The sequence below is a fragment of the Gadus morhua genome, chromosome 13 (assembly GCF_902167405.1).
Source record: "Gadus morhua chromosome 13, gadMor3.0, whole genome shotgun sequence".
Lineage (NCBI taxonomy): Eukaryota > Metazoa > Chordata > Actinopteri > Gadiformes > Gadidae > Gadus > Gadus morhua.
This window is the reverse complement of record NC_044060.1, coordinates 14,662,723-14,675,408: the sequence shown is the minus strand read 5'-3', so window position 1 is coordinate 14,675,408 and position 12,686 is coordinate 14,662,723. Positions and strand designations below refer to the sequence as shown.

Here is a 12,686-nt window from a genome sequence, read left to right as displayed (position 1 = left end):
ATTACTATGGCTTCGATATTGAATTATAATGTAGTGGACCACACTATACTTGTCCATAGCAGTTGGCTTGTGTTCGTGGTGGGAAAGACATTGCTTGAAAAACACTTTACAAAGCGTAGTTTAAGCAGGTCTTCCCTATCCATCACATTGATCGGCTGCAGTGGAACATCCAAATTGCAGTTTCTATTCTTGCACGTGTTGTCCTCTATAAAAAGGGAATTTGGTGTAAGCTATAATGGAAAAACAAAGGTTTCAGGGATTATTATTGTGTACATTTTGGTTAGTAGGTGAAACAAATGATAGTGCCTGTGGCTTTCATTACCTCGTCTGTTTTCTGGCTTTTTTTTTTTAAATCTGTGTCTCTCTTACTCTCTCTGTCTCATCTCTTTCCTTAGCCTTTGTCTCTCTTCCCACACACTCCCCCCCCTCTCTTCTTGCTCATTTTCACGGCCTTTCTCTCATTATTTATACTTCAATTTTCAATTTTCTCTTACGTTTCTATCTCCCCCTCTCTCTCAGCCTCCCCCCCCCCCCCCCTCTCTCTCTCTGGCTCTCTCTGTATCTCTCTCGCTCTCTGCCGCTTGCTCTCTGCCTCTATAATTCTTCAGTATCTCTTGTGAATTGAAATGCATTTGGGTCAGTGGTTCCACCATGAAACTGTGAAACTATGTGCCTCAGCGTTTGCGTTTTAGTCTTATTTTCCAACCTGCTCGGCTGATCTGGCCTACCTACCTACATTAATGCCGGATCAGTTGGCACAGTAGATGGACTCATTTACATGCATAGGGTAAATTAAATAATCAAGCAATAGTATTGGAATATAAAAATATTTACACAAAAACGGAAACACAAGGAAAACATTATAGCTTTGTAAAAATAATTAACTCACACCAACTGAGCAGTGAATTAACGCCCTTAATGCCCTATTAAGGTAGGGCCTTATTGGAAAAATTATTTATGTGAGTATCGCAATATTATTTTCAGCTTTATCCTAGTGTAAGCACATTGATGGTACCACCTTTAGAGGGCACTGTCGTGTATTTGCCTAAAGTCAATTTGCATCAACCATGTTCTGTTCTGTTTGACCAAGTTAATTTAAATAAACGATGATGGACTTGCTGATCCCAGCGCCCAACCCTAAACCCATACATTAAACCACAGAAAATTAAATGACAGAGTAATGGTAATGTCGTGTAGCCACATCTAACATATCTACACAGAATCGCAGCTGATACATATCGTACTGGCACTCATAAAACCGCTGTAATATTGCATTGTGCATTCCCTACACATCCCTAGCAGACCATGATCCATTGTATTTGGATCAACATGACAACACGTCCAGAGTGACCAGTGATCAAGTAAATGTGAAACCATGTGGGAGATACAGTAGGGGTTCTGTGTGGAGGGCCGGCCCCACGGGCCTGCTATAGCCCCAAGGACAGGGTTGTTGTGATGAGTCACAAAGAAACGAGGTCAGTGTTGTCATATCCATATAAACTCTCACGTCCTATCAATGTTCTCGTGGGCATCGTACCCTGACCCCTACTCCTTCCTTCCTTGCTTTCGTTCGGACATTCATTTCTCTCTCACTTCCCTAAGTGACACGAGAAGCCGAGGGGGGAAAAATAAGTGACGGGAATTCCCAGCCAAGCAAGTCATTAAGGCAAAGACATTTCCTTGTTTGCCGAAGACCACAAGAGTCCAGGATTATTTGGACCCTAGACCCCCGATCTGCGGCAGAGGCGGAGAGACAGAGAGAGCGGGAAAAAGAGAGAGAAGACAGAGCGAGTGGACCAAAGGAAGAAAGGGGAAGAAAGAGGAAGAGAGAGAGAGAGAGAGGCGATCAAAGTTAATGCACTGCAGGAGATGCCTTCTCAAAGTGAAAGAAACAGTGCACTTCATCAGCACTTTACCTTGACAACGCTTGGCTTGGATGTCTCCCTTCCTGAGTTATGAATTCATTTAGCAGAATTGCCGTTTGAGAGAAATATGTCACAGGGAAAAACGGGTGATGGGAGAGTGGGAGAATGCGAGAGAGAGAGATAGAGAGGGGGGGGGGGGGGGGGGGGGACCGGGACTGCACTGGGGAATAATTCGGCTAATGGAGTGACTGTTTGGATATTCAGCAGAAGTAGGAGTGGAGATTATGATCGAGCAATTAGCGTAACAAGGTTTTATTGATTGGCTGCCGGTGGAGCGTCTTTACTGCCAAGATGCTGTGTGTGCACGTGTGTGTGTGTGTGTGTGTGTGTGTGTGCGTGTGTGTGTGTGTGTGTGTTGTGCGTAGTGCGAATGTGTATGTGTGTGGCCTTGCCTACTAAAACACAATACAGTTTACTGGCCACAATGAATGCCGGCCTTTGCTACGTATCACAGGTAAAATGGAAAGTCGAAGCGGATGTTTGCGCCCTTCGAAACTTTTGTTGTTCTTGTTCACCGGCCTTATTCATGCTTCCCTCATCTATCCAACTCAAAACGAGCACAGGTACGCAAAAGGAAAACCACCACAAAACGGAACCTGAATATGAATAGTTTCAAAGTTTTGTTTTAACAAGTCGGAACTACATGTTTTGGACATTTTTTTTTACCTCTAGGCGTCATGCCAGTCTTAGCCTGTCTTTTTAAAATGTATTGCTGGCAAGCTCGCGTCCCCGGTGTGCTGTCGTTGTAATTAGTGTGGCGTGCGCGTGCCAACCGACAAGCTGTGAATCTCACACAGAGAGGGATCAGAGGTTATTAGAGTTTGGTGTTATTTTGTTTGGTGTATTTTATCTTTTAACACCAAAAAAAAGAAAAGCTTTCAAATAATAACAACACAGCTACAAATTGGTTTGATGTTATTTCAGGCGCCGTCAGCTGACCCGTTTATAAGACTTTTAGGAAATACTTAAGAGGAGAGACCCTGGCCCTTCAGTTTCTATGCTGATGAGCAATAGTGTTTTCAGCTGCACATGCGTCTGTAGAATTTGATATCTTCTGAGGACTCCTGAATCAATCACTCTCCTGTGGAGCTGATCCCCCGAAACATTCCTCCTCCTCCTCCTCCTCCTCCTCCTCCACCTCCTCCTCCTCCTCCTCCTCCTCCTCCTCCTCCTCCACCTCCTCCTCCTCCTCCTCCTCCTCCTCCTCCTCCTCCTCCTCCTCCTCCTCCTCCTCCTCCTCCTCCTTCTTCTCCTTCTCCTCTTCATATGTGTAACAAACGTTCCCTTGGCTGCAACCCAAAACCTGACCGCTCTGTCTGGACTTTTGAGTTTGGTGGTGGGGGGTGGGGGGTGGGGGAGACGGGAGGCTGGGAACGAGTGATTGGTTGCATTCACTGGTGTGTGACTGACAGGAAGCCCCCTCTGATTGGGGGAGACGCTCTCGTCTCGATTGTTTGCCCTGATTAAAGCCCGGGTGAGCTCTTGCGGTGCATTCTGCAGTTTTTGTTAGTGTGTGTGTGTATTTATATAAGTATATGTGTGTGTGTGTGTGTGTGTGTGTGTATAACAATATGTGTCCGTGTGTGTATGTGTGTGTGTGTGTTAGTTTATCCTGTTTGTGTGTGTCTGTGTGCCTTTGTGTCTATCCGTGTGTATATGTTTGCGTGTATGTGTGTCTGTGCGGTGTGTGTGTGTGTGTTGGTATATGGTGGATATATGTGTATGTGTGGGTGCGGTTGTGTGTTCCTATGTGTCTATACGTGTGCATATGTTTGCGTGTATGTGTGTGTGTGTGTGTGTGTGTGTGTGTGTGTGTGTGTGTGTGTGTGTGTGTGTGTGTGTGTCTGTGTGTTGGGGGTTGGGGGGTTGACTCCCCTCCCCCCTCCCTGCTCGACCTGCTGGTCTGAACTATAGCATTAGCTTGATTTACGACAGCCTCTTCTGCCGTCGTTTAGATGGGGGACCAGGAGAGACCGGTTTTCTCTAAGTCTTCTCCACATCCCCTCCAACCCCCTATACACCTATACACTCTCTCTCTCTCTCTCTCTCTCTCTCTCTCTCTCTCTCTCTCTCTCTCTCTGCTCCTTTTTCCTACACCTTTATTCTCTCAATTGCCACTCCTTCCCTTCCTCCCTCCACCCTGATGTAGTTCTCTATCACCGGCCAGTCTACCTCCCTCCGATTACGTCCATCTCTCTCCCTCTCCCTCTTCCCATCTTTCACCGTTTACGGCCATGCCTACATATCCTACACCTCCCTTCACCACTATGTGTTCATTTTCTTTCCTCCTTTTACTCTCCCATTCACTTCCCTGTCCTCACACCTTCCCTACCTCTCATTATCTTCCTCTTTCTCTCTCTCTCCTACTCACTCTCTCTCTCTCACTATCTACCTCCTCTTTCACCCATTACACCACCCCACTTTGTTCTTTCAAATCTTTCCACCCTCTCCAGCTCTTTCCCTCTGACTTCGTCCCCCCATCTCTCAATCTCTCACTCACTTAATAATATTTCTCTCTTTCTCTCTCTCTCTCTCTCCCTCTCTCTCTCTCTCTCTCTCTCTCTCTCTCTCTCTCTCTCTCTCTCTGTCTCTTGCTCACTCGGTTCTCCTTTGTAGAAATGAAAACAAAGAGTGGCCTGCCAAAATATTTCTATTGCAGTTCGCTGACGAAGCAGGTAGAGGAGAGACAAAGCACAAAAAAATAGAAAATAAATGTGATGTGTGTTGGATATTTGTCGAAGCAATAGATAGTAGGAGTTGGAAACCTCATTCCCTGAGGCCATTTGTTTCCTAAACTGTCATCTGTAAAAATAAACCATGTCCCTCGCTCCATTTAAAAGCCTTCTGTTTGGAGTGCTCTACCTAGATGGGCACTGCAAACAAGACGTCCACGGCGGTATATTTGTGCAAGGCTCCTCGCTTTGCCAAGCTGTCCGTCTTCTTGTTGCCCCCGGCAATCACATGACGGAGCTAATGGGCATCTTAATGTATTTGTGCAGGCCCTCTGACTCCTCCTGCCAGGGCGGGTGTGGAGAGCACAGACCAACACTGTATCCCCTTTCTCCTGAGAGCTAACACCTCTTAAAGGAATGCTTCCGAAACCGTTTTTATGATCCTTTATCGAGGAAGATTCGCTCATTCTCCCGATGTCTCTTTATCTCTCTCTGTCTCTCTCTCTTTATCTTTTTCTTCTCCCTCTCTTTCTCTCTCTCTATTTCCTTATCCAGGAACAAATGTAAATAGTTACAATCTGTATCCACCTCCAGCAAACTGTTACCGCAGGCCAGGGAAGCAGCGAGAGAAAGAGAGAGAGAGAGAGAGAGAGAGAGAGATAGAGAGAGAGTAAGAGAGAGAGAGAGAGAGAGAGAGAGAGAGAGAGAGAGGGAAAGAGCGAAGAAGCTCTCCGGTAAACCAAGACTCGTTAGGGTGAGAAACAAACAACGAGGCTCAGCTGGGATAATTAACAAGAGCCAATTATTGATGCCCTTCTAGGTACGATGACATGGGTTCACGTTGTCATGTGCCTAAAGAGGGATGAATTAAGGTTGATGCCCTGTTTGTTTTTCGCTTTGTCTCATCGAGGGCTACATCTCTGGCTGTTCTTTTTTGTTTTATATTTTTGGTCTCAACCTGTTGAAGTACTGGACCCTTTATTATTTTTGCTGCACAGACCGAAACCATTGAAAAGCTTTTTAGGAGGCTCCCAGTTGACGGCATGTCTGCACACTCGTTGAGAAGAGCAAACTCATACTCAACCCAACAACCAATCGTTTTGGTGGGGGGTGGGGTTGGGGTGGGTGGGGGGAGGGGTGGTGTGATCCTGACTATGTCCATAATCTACGTGGGAGAAGTGACAGTGGTGCAATTGTGTGGCCGCACAGCGAGCTACAGAGGAGCAACAGAGAGGTCCATTGACACGAGAGGGCTTATCTCCCCGCCCCCACCCCCCGCCAGCCCTGCCTTTACCAGGGGCACCGGGCACCAGACCTCTGCCTCCCTGCCCGCACCAGCTGTGCCAGCCTCCCGTGCACACACCCACGTGCACTCTGATCCAGCGGGCACCTCTCAGGCACTTAACATGTGGAATCCACAATGCGCACGCACACATTTGCATGCATACGCACTCGGGCAGACGCGCACACACACACACACATACATGCGTGCTTGTATTTGTATGACACACACATTTGTCTGATTACACACTCGCACACACACACTATCACAAACGTGCGTACGTACATACACACACACACACACACAAACATTATCACACGCACACATACATACACACATACACAGCCATGTAATAGTGTCGTGTGGATGCACAGACACACACACACACACACACACACACACACACACACAAAAGGGATTGTACTGCACTTAGACACACAAGGACATAGATGCAACAGTGCATGTACTTATAGTTAGATGACTATTCAGACAGATGTACAACATTTAGTTTTGAGTGCACAGTGCACACACCCATACACACACACACACACACACACACACACACACACACACACACACACACACACACGCGCACACACACACACTAACACACACACACACACACACACACACACACACACACACACACACACACACACACACACACACACACACACACACACACACACACACACACACACACACACACAGACAAACAAGCACATACGCATACATACATATATGTTAACTGCTGCCAACTTGCCCGGGGTAGAGCAGAGTTTATTGTGGGTGACAGGACCCTAACAATCTCTGAATAATGCACGTTTGTTTGGCTGACTGCTCCATCAGCACTGCTATTGTTAGTCCCAACATTGTTCAAGTCAATCGCTTGAGTTCCTCCAACTCTTTACTGCTGTTGTTGTTGTTGTTGGGCCTTTTTTTTTTGTCTATTTGCTTATTCTCATAACAATAATTTGTTTTGTCATGCGAACACAGAAGCACTATTGTCGAAGTACCCATTAAAAGTTTTCACAATGGATAACTTAACAATCCAATCCACATGAATGACAAGCGATTATCTGTGCTGTTCTCGTGGCCTAAGCCAGTCTTTGGTTCGATGAGTGCGTGACTGTGACTTTTCTTATGACATTGGACACTGCAATAAAAACGGGAGCGAATCTAAAAGGGGTAAAGGCACGGTAGCTCCTCTAAAGGCCCCCTTCTCTGCGGGAGACATGGCGGCGGAGTATCGCCAGAGACAGGGGAGCGGGGAAGTAATGTGTCCAGCCGTGCACCATTGTAAAGCCTGATTGACCCTGTCAGGCAATACGTTTGATTACGCTCCCTTCATTTGAAATTCTGAATTCTCCATCTTCTCTTGCCCATTCGCCCCACCTCCCTCCTCTCCCCCCTCTCCCTCTTCTCCCTCCTCCACCTCACGGCCCCTCCCTCTGACATCTTGTTTTTTGGGTTGTTTTGTCTCTATTCCTGCCCCCATGTCTACCCATTGCTATCTTTACCTCACCTCACCCAACAACTACAACAACAACCACGTCAAAGGCCGGTCGCTGTCACTCGAGGTGACTGTTGGTGAAGACCAAACACCTACCTGCTTACCCTCCTATGCATTCCATGCTTGATAGCAGAGAGGGACACACAGGCGTGTGACAGCAGTTGTTCCTGTATTGTATTTGCAGAATGCCATGCTAGGCACAACCTTGTGCACACGTCACGCAGACCATGATGATGGCTCGTGTGACTTGTATGCTATAATTACCACCCCCATCTAATTAACCCCTTGTAACTCATGAATCAATATGTTTCCCCTAGATTCTGTAGCTATAATTGTTGCTGATATATAATTATATTACATTCAAATGAATGTGCTCTGTTTTCTACTCAATTGTTGTATTAATCATTCAAGCTGATTGGCCACCCTTAGTTTATAATATAGTCAGACGGTAAAGGTGTCTTATAAAATACAGATATGTTTCTGCTTGTCTTGTCACATCTCTTTAGTTGGCGATGGGCGATGGTCTGGGCGTCCCAGTTAGTTTGCAGAGCGAGTGTGCAGATTGAAGACAAGTAGAATACACAAATACAGACAGAGACAGGAGAGAGAAACAGAGAGAGACACACAAACAGAGAGAGAGAGAGATATGGAGAGAGAGAGAGAGAGAGAGAGAGAGAGAGAGAGAGAGAGAGAGAGAGAGAGAGAGAGAGAGAGAGAGAGAGAGAGAGAGAGAGAGAGAGAGAGAGAGAGAGAGAAAGAGAGAGAGAGAGAGAGAGAGATGACATATAGGTGATGAAATGTTGTGTTTATTATTTGAGTAAACCTCTCTCCATGTTTTACCATGCACGCACGCACACACACACACACACACACACACACACACACACACACACACACACACACACACACACACACACACACACACACACACAAACATTGACTGCAGTGTGTGCCACTTTGGATTAGTCACTGGTGGAGAAGATCAGCCCCTATCTTTTGTGAAATGCATTAGTAGTCCACTCAGAGCCTATACAGCCCAGGGTTAAACGCAAATTATATCATTTCTGTCATCTAATCAAATCACACTGACCCCCACGACCCGGGAGAAGAGTCAAATGCATAATGAAATATGACATGGCGCAAAAGCTGTGATTCTAATACGCTCCGACATGCGATCAGATGTGGATGACCCCTGACCCTTTGGCTGACGAGCGCGTTGTACACAAGGAACAGGAGACAAAGCAGAGGTATATGCAGAAAGAGACACACACGAAAGACGAAAGTTTGCAATGAGAGCGGCTGGCTGTGAGTGGAAGGACGGGTTTGTTGGTAATGATGTACGAGGTGAACCTGGCCATCTGTTGCTGTTTGATAGTTTGTCCTTCTGTATGAGTTGCCGTAGTTAGGGTTGTAAATCTTGGCGTGGATATTTGTTCCTTCTTTCATTTGACATGATGGTCGCATGAAACAGTTGCTTGTCACAGATCATTGGCAACTTTTTCGTTTACATGTCCTGGTCGAAGCAAAGTCGATATTGCAGATTGGGGCTCAGGCGCCGGAAAAGCGATTTTAACCTTGCCGACCGTCAAACCCGTTTGCGAACAGCGACAAACACACAAACACGTAAACATGCAAGTAAATAATAGATTGACTCCATTTAATTCCCTGGATGGATAGGAGGCGAGTCTGGAGAGGCAGGACCTGCTGAGATCAGTGAGGGCCCCTCGGGGCTCCAGACCTGTTAGGCCCCTGGCAGAGGGCATGATAGACATCAGGGTTGGGGGTCACCACCTCTGACCGTGACCTACTGCCACAATGTGTCCATTGGTAGTAGGATGTACTCCAAAAGATGGTTGTGTGGCTCATCATGGTGGAATGTGATGCTAGCCTTGTCTTACACAGTGCCCAAGTGATAGCTTGTGGCCTTCACCCCGTTTCATGCACATTCTAAGTAAGTCGTATAACAATCTGGGACGGATTCCTTTCTTGACAAATGGCACTAGACTTTATTTTACTATTCTACCACAGAATAGTGCATTTCTCTTGGCATACTATGTGACAAGCTCTTAAAATAGATTATTTCTTTTCCACACCATAATCTTAAGCAAAACCAAAATGGTTCCAACAGTCAACAGCAACCTATACCGAGAGAAGAAACGGACCTCTGAGGTGAACTGCATGAATATATAAGTACATTAGGAGCTTTATTTGGGGAAGGGGTTGTTCAGCGTGGACAAAATGGATGACACCCTCTAAAATAAACTCCCGACCACGTGAAAAAGAGAGATAACCGGGCCCTGTCATGGGCAGGGGGGAGGGGTTACTGCGGCCGACGCGGAGCAGGAGGAAGAGGAGGAGGAGGAGGAGGAGGAGGAGCGGGAGAGGGTGTCGAAGGTGATGGAAGCGGTAGTATGTGGGGGAGTTTCAAGCATAAATCACGTTGTGACAAAGCTCTCCAATAGGCAGATAAGTGCACATTAGTGGTACGGCAGATCTGTCATCGTCTCTGGCCGAGCTGTCTTTCCCCGCCCTCCCCGCCAAACAAACGCTGACTTTGGACTCCAAACTGTGTTGTGCGCCGTGCCTGATTCCAGCATCTGCCTTTACATATTCCCACTATCGTAGATTATGCTATCGGTGCCTCATCCAATATTGCTCTCTATATATTCCATTTAATCTATTCTTTACACATACATGGATGTCTATTCAATCGGCATTCTAGTTGCATAAATGGAAGTACAATTGCAACAGGAATTCCAATAATGAATAAATAATAGTTTTCCAACGATACAGGCCATGCTCTTGTCTAGTGCTATTGTGTAATTCCATTTATTGACTAACCTTATAGCGAGGTATCTGCATGTGGACCAGTAATGCATGACCCCGCCAGCATCAATACAAGCTGTAGTATGTAAATCAGCGCATACACAAACCAAACACAAACAAATGCTAGCCTACTACTACTACTCAAAATAAAACCGAAGCAATAAAAAAAGAATACCATATAAATATTATGTTTTGGATACGACAGTCTTAACCGCTAATGCGATAAATGTGTTCGCCCGGCAACCATATCCTTAGTTAATTCTTCTCACTTTCAAGAGAGACAGCGTAACTAATTCCCAGCAAAATATGCAGATAATGAGCCATTTGCTACAGTCGATGTAATCCACAGAGGGCCCTGGTTACTCAGGCGTCGCCGGAGACCCAGATCCGTGCCAAGCCAAGACGGGCTGGAGCGCTTCCCATTCAGCGCTATTTATTTTCCATCTCCGTCCCAGACCAACTGTGTGTTCATCTGTTTCTCTTAAATGAAAGGTGTGTCTGCCGTAGATGTAGCAGTTTCGGTCTGAGCGGATGCGTCGCTTAATTAAAACACCACAGATTGTGCTGGAGTCCGTGTAAGAAAAAAAGAAGAAGAAATATTTAGTGAAATGGAAAAATGGGGAAGGCTATATATAGGCAGTGATAGTCCCTGTAGTGTCGTGTGTCGCCGGTGATATTGATCAAGGAAGGACATGGTTGTCTTCTGTGATGGGCTGCAAACACAGCAATCTATGTGTGTGGTTGTACAGCAGAGGTCTGCTGCAGCCACACATGGGATTGTGGGTTATTGTTTAATAATGCAATGCGTTACCAGGACATATGTTGGGCTGGGGGACTCATCCCATGCATGTCCTTTGTTCTGATTTTACATTTCAAAGAGAAAAGGCGAATCGTTAGTCAGTATGTTGTTGTGGTTGTTGTTGTTGTTGGCTCTGTGCATGCAATCTCATTAGGAATAGAGCTCTCCATGAAACAAACAGTCTTTGGACCCCAATCTGTTGGATGCCTGCCTTTCGATAGTTCCACAGATCACGCTCCTTGTGCCTCATCTAACCTCTCTTTTGTGTACTGTTTTAGGTTGACTGTATCTGTACTCCATAAGAGTCAAAATAACAAGATATAACTCTATTTATAATATAGTTATTATCTTCCCTCAGAGTCGCTGAATAGTGTGTCATTAGATCATAAACATGTGTCTAAATATGCAGGGTATTTATAGGAAAAAGTGAAGGATTAACAGTGCAATACAAGAAAATATGTTGGTCTCTGTCACATCCTTCAAATCCACTTCCTTTGTTTGGATTTTATATTGGGAAGACGTATAGAGAGGCTATTAGTTTACATTAGTCCCTATGTTCTTCCTCTGCACAAGCATTACTATTGTGAAATATGGCATCTAAGTCCTTTTTGCCTGCACACTTTCATACACTCTTGGTATTTACATTTTATCATCAAGTGCAGCACTGCAGTTTTTTATTCAAAGCAATCCCAACACATGACGCACACCCTCAGTTCCTATCACTCTCAAACACAAGCAAAGATATTCAATGGGTCACGGACAACGTCGGCAAAGCACATACTCTAAGAATAACAAAAAACAAAGTAGGAAAATGAAATCTAAAGGCTGATAAAAACAGGACTAGAGAGGGGACCACTAAGCATGATGGATCTCATGTTGTGGGTTTGCTTCCCCAATGTATCAAGACCCAACAATATGAGTGGACGGTAAAAATGATGACAGCCACACGAGGCTGCCAAGAGGACGTGTACAGGGGGGCTCGCTTTACACAATGCCCCCAATGTTTACATCAGACAGTTGAGTTTCCTTCCAACAATTATGAGGGGAATTGAATCTCAGGAAGTGTTTGTTTTCGTGTCCATTAGACCAAACAATAACTCTACCCCATAAGGTTTACAAAAGCAGCTGTCTTCAAAGGGAAAGCTCAGAAAATGAATATCCACCAGTTTCGCACACAATGTCAACGCAAAGTAAACCAATTTGAAGCTTTTTACTCATTTTTCTTTTTTAAATTGTCCCAACTTGCAAGCGGATTAAAGCACATTTTAAATGTTGACTTCTCTATCAGCAATCTCTGCGTATAATGATTTTCCTTTTAACTCGTTATAGTACCTGCTTATCTTTGATAATCAATTAGAATGCATCTAATTCAATCAAATCTAAAAGCTGTAGATTTCCCGCAAAAGCAATACAATTGCCCTTTTGTCCCTCTGCACCCACCTGGTATTTACCCGTCTGTAAATGTGGACAGTCCGTGGCAGTGGTGGACAAAATAGTAGTCACTATCCTTACTCCTCTCCCCCTCCACAGCCCCACCCCACCCCCATCTCTTTCTTTTTGCCCTTTATTTTCTAAAAGTATCTGTTTGAGAGATAAATGACCGCTCTGCCAGCCGAGATGACAGCCTACACAAAGATGATATTGAATTGATTTCTGAAATGTTGCAGAA

The 12,686-nt window shown here is 45.3% G+C and overlaps 1 protein-coding gene across 5 annotated transcripts in view; it reads left to right on the top strand.

The window, feature by feature from the left end:
- Positions 1 to 12,686, top strand: part of tox2 (TOX high mobility group box family member 2) — a 97,052-nt gene that overhangs the window by 51,731 nt on the left and 32,635 nt on the right. The window lies entirely within an intron of this gene.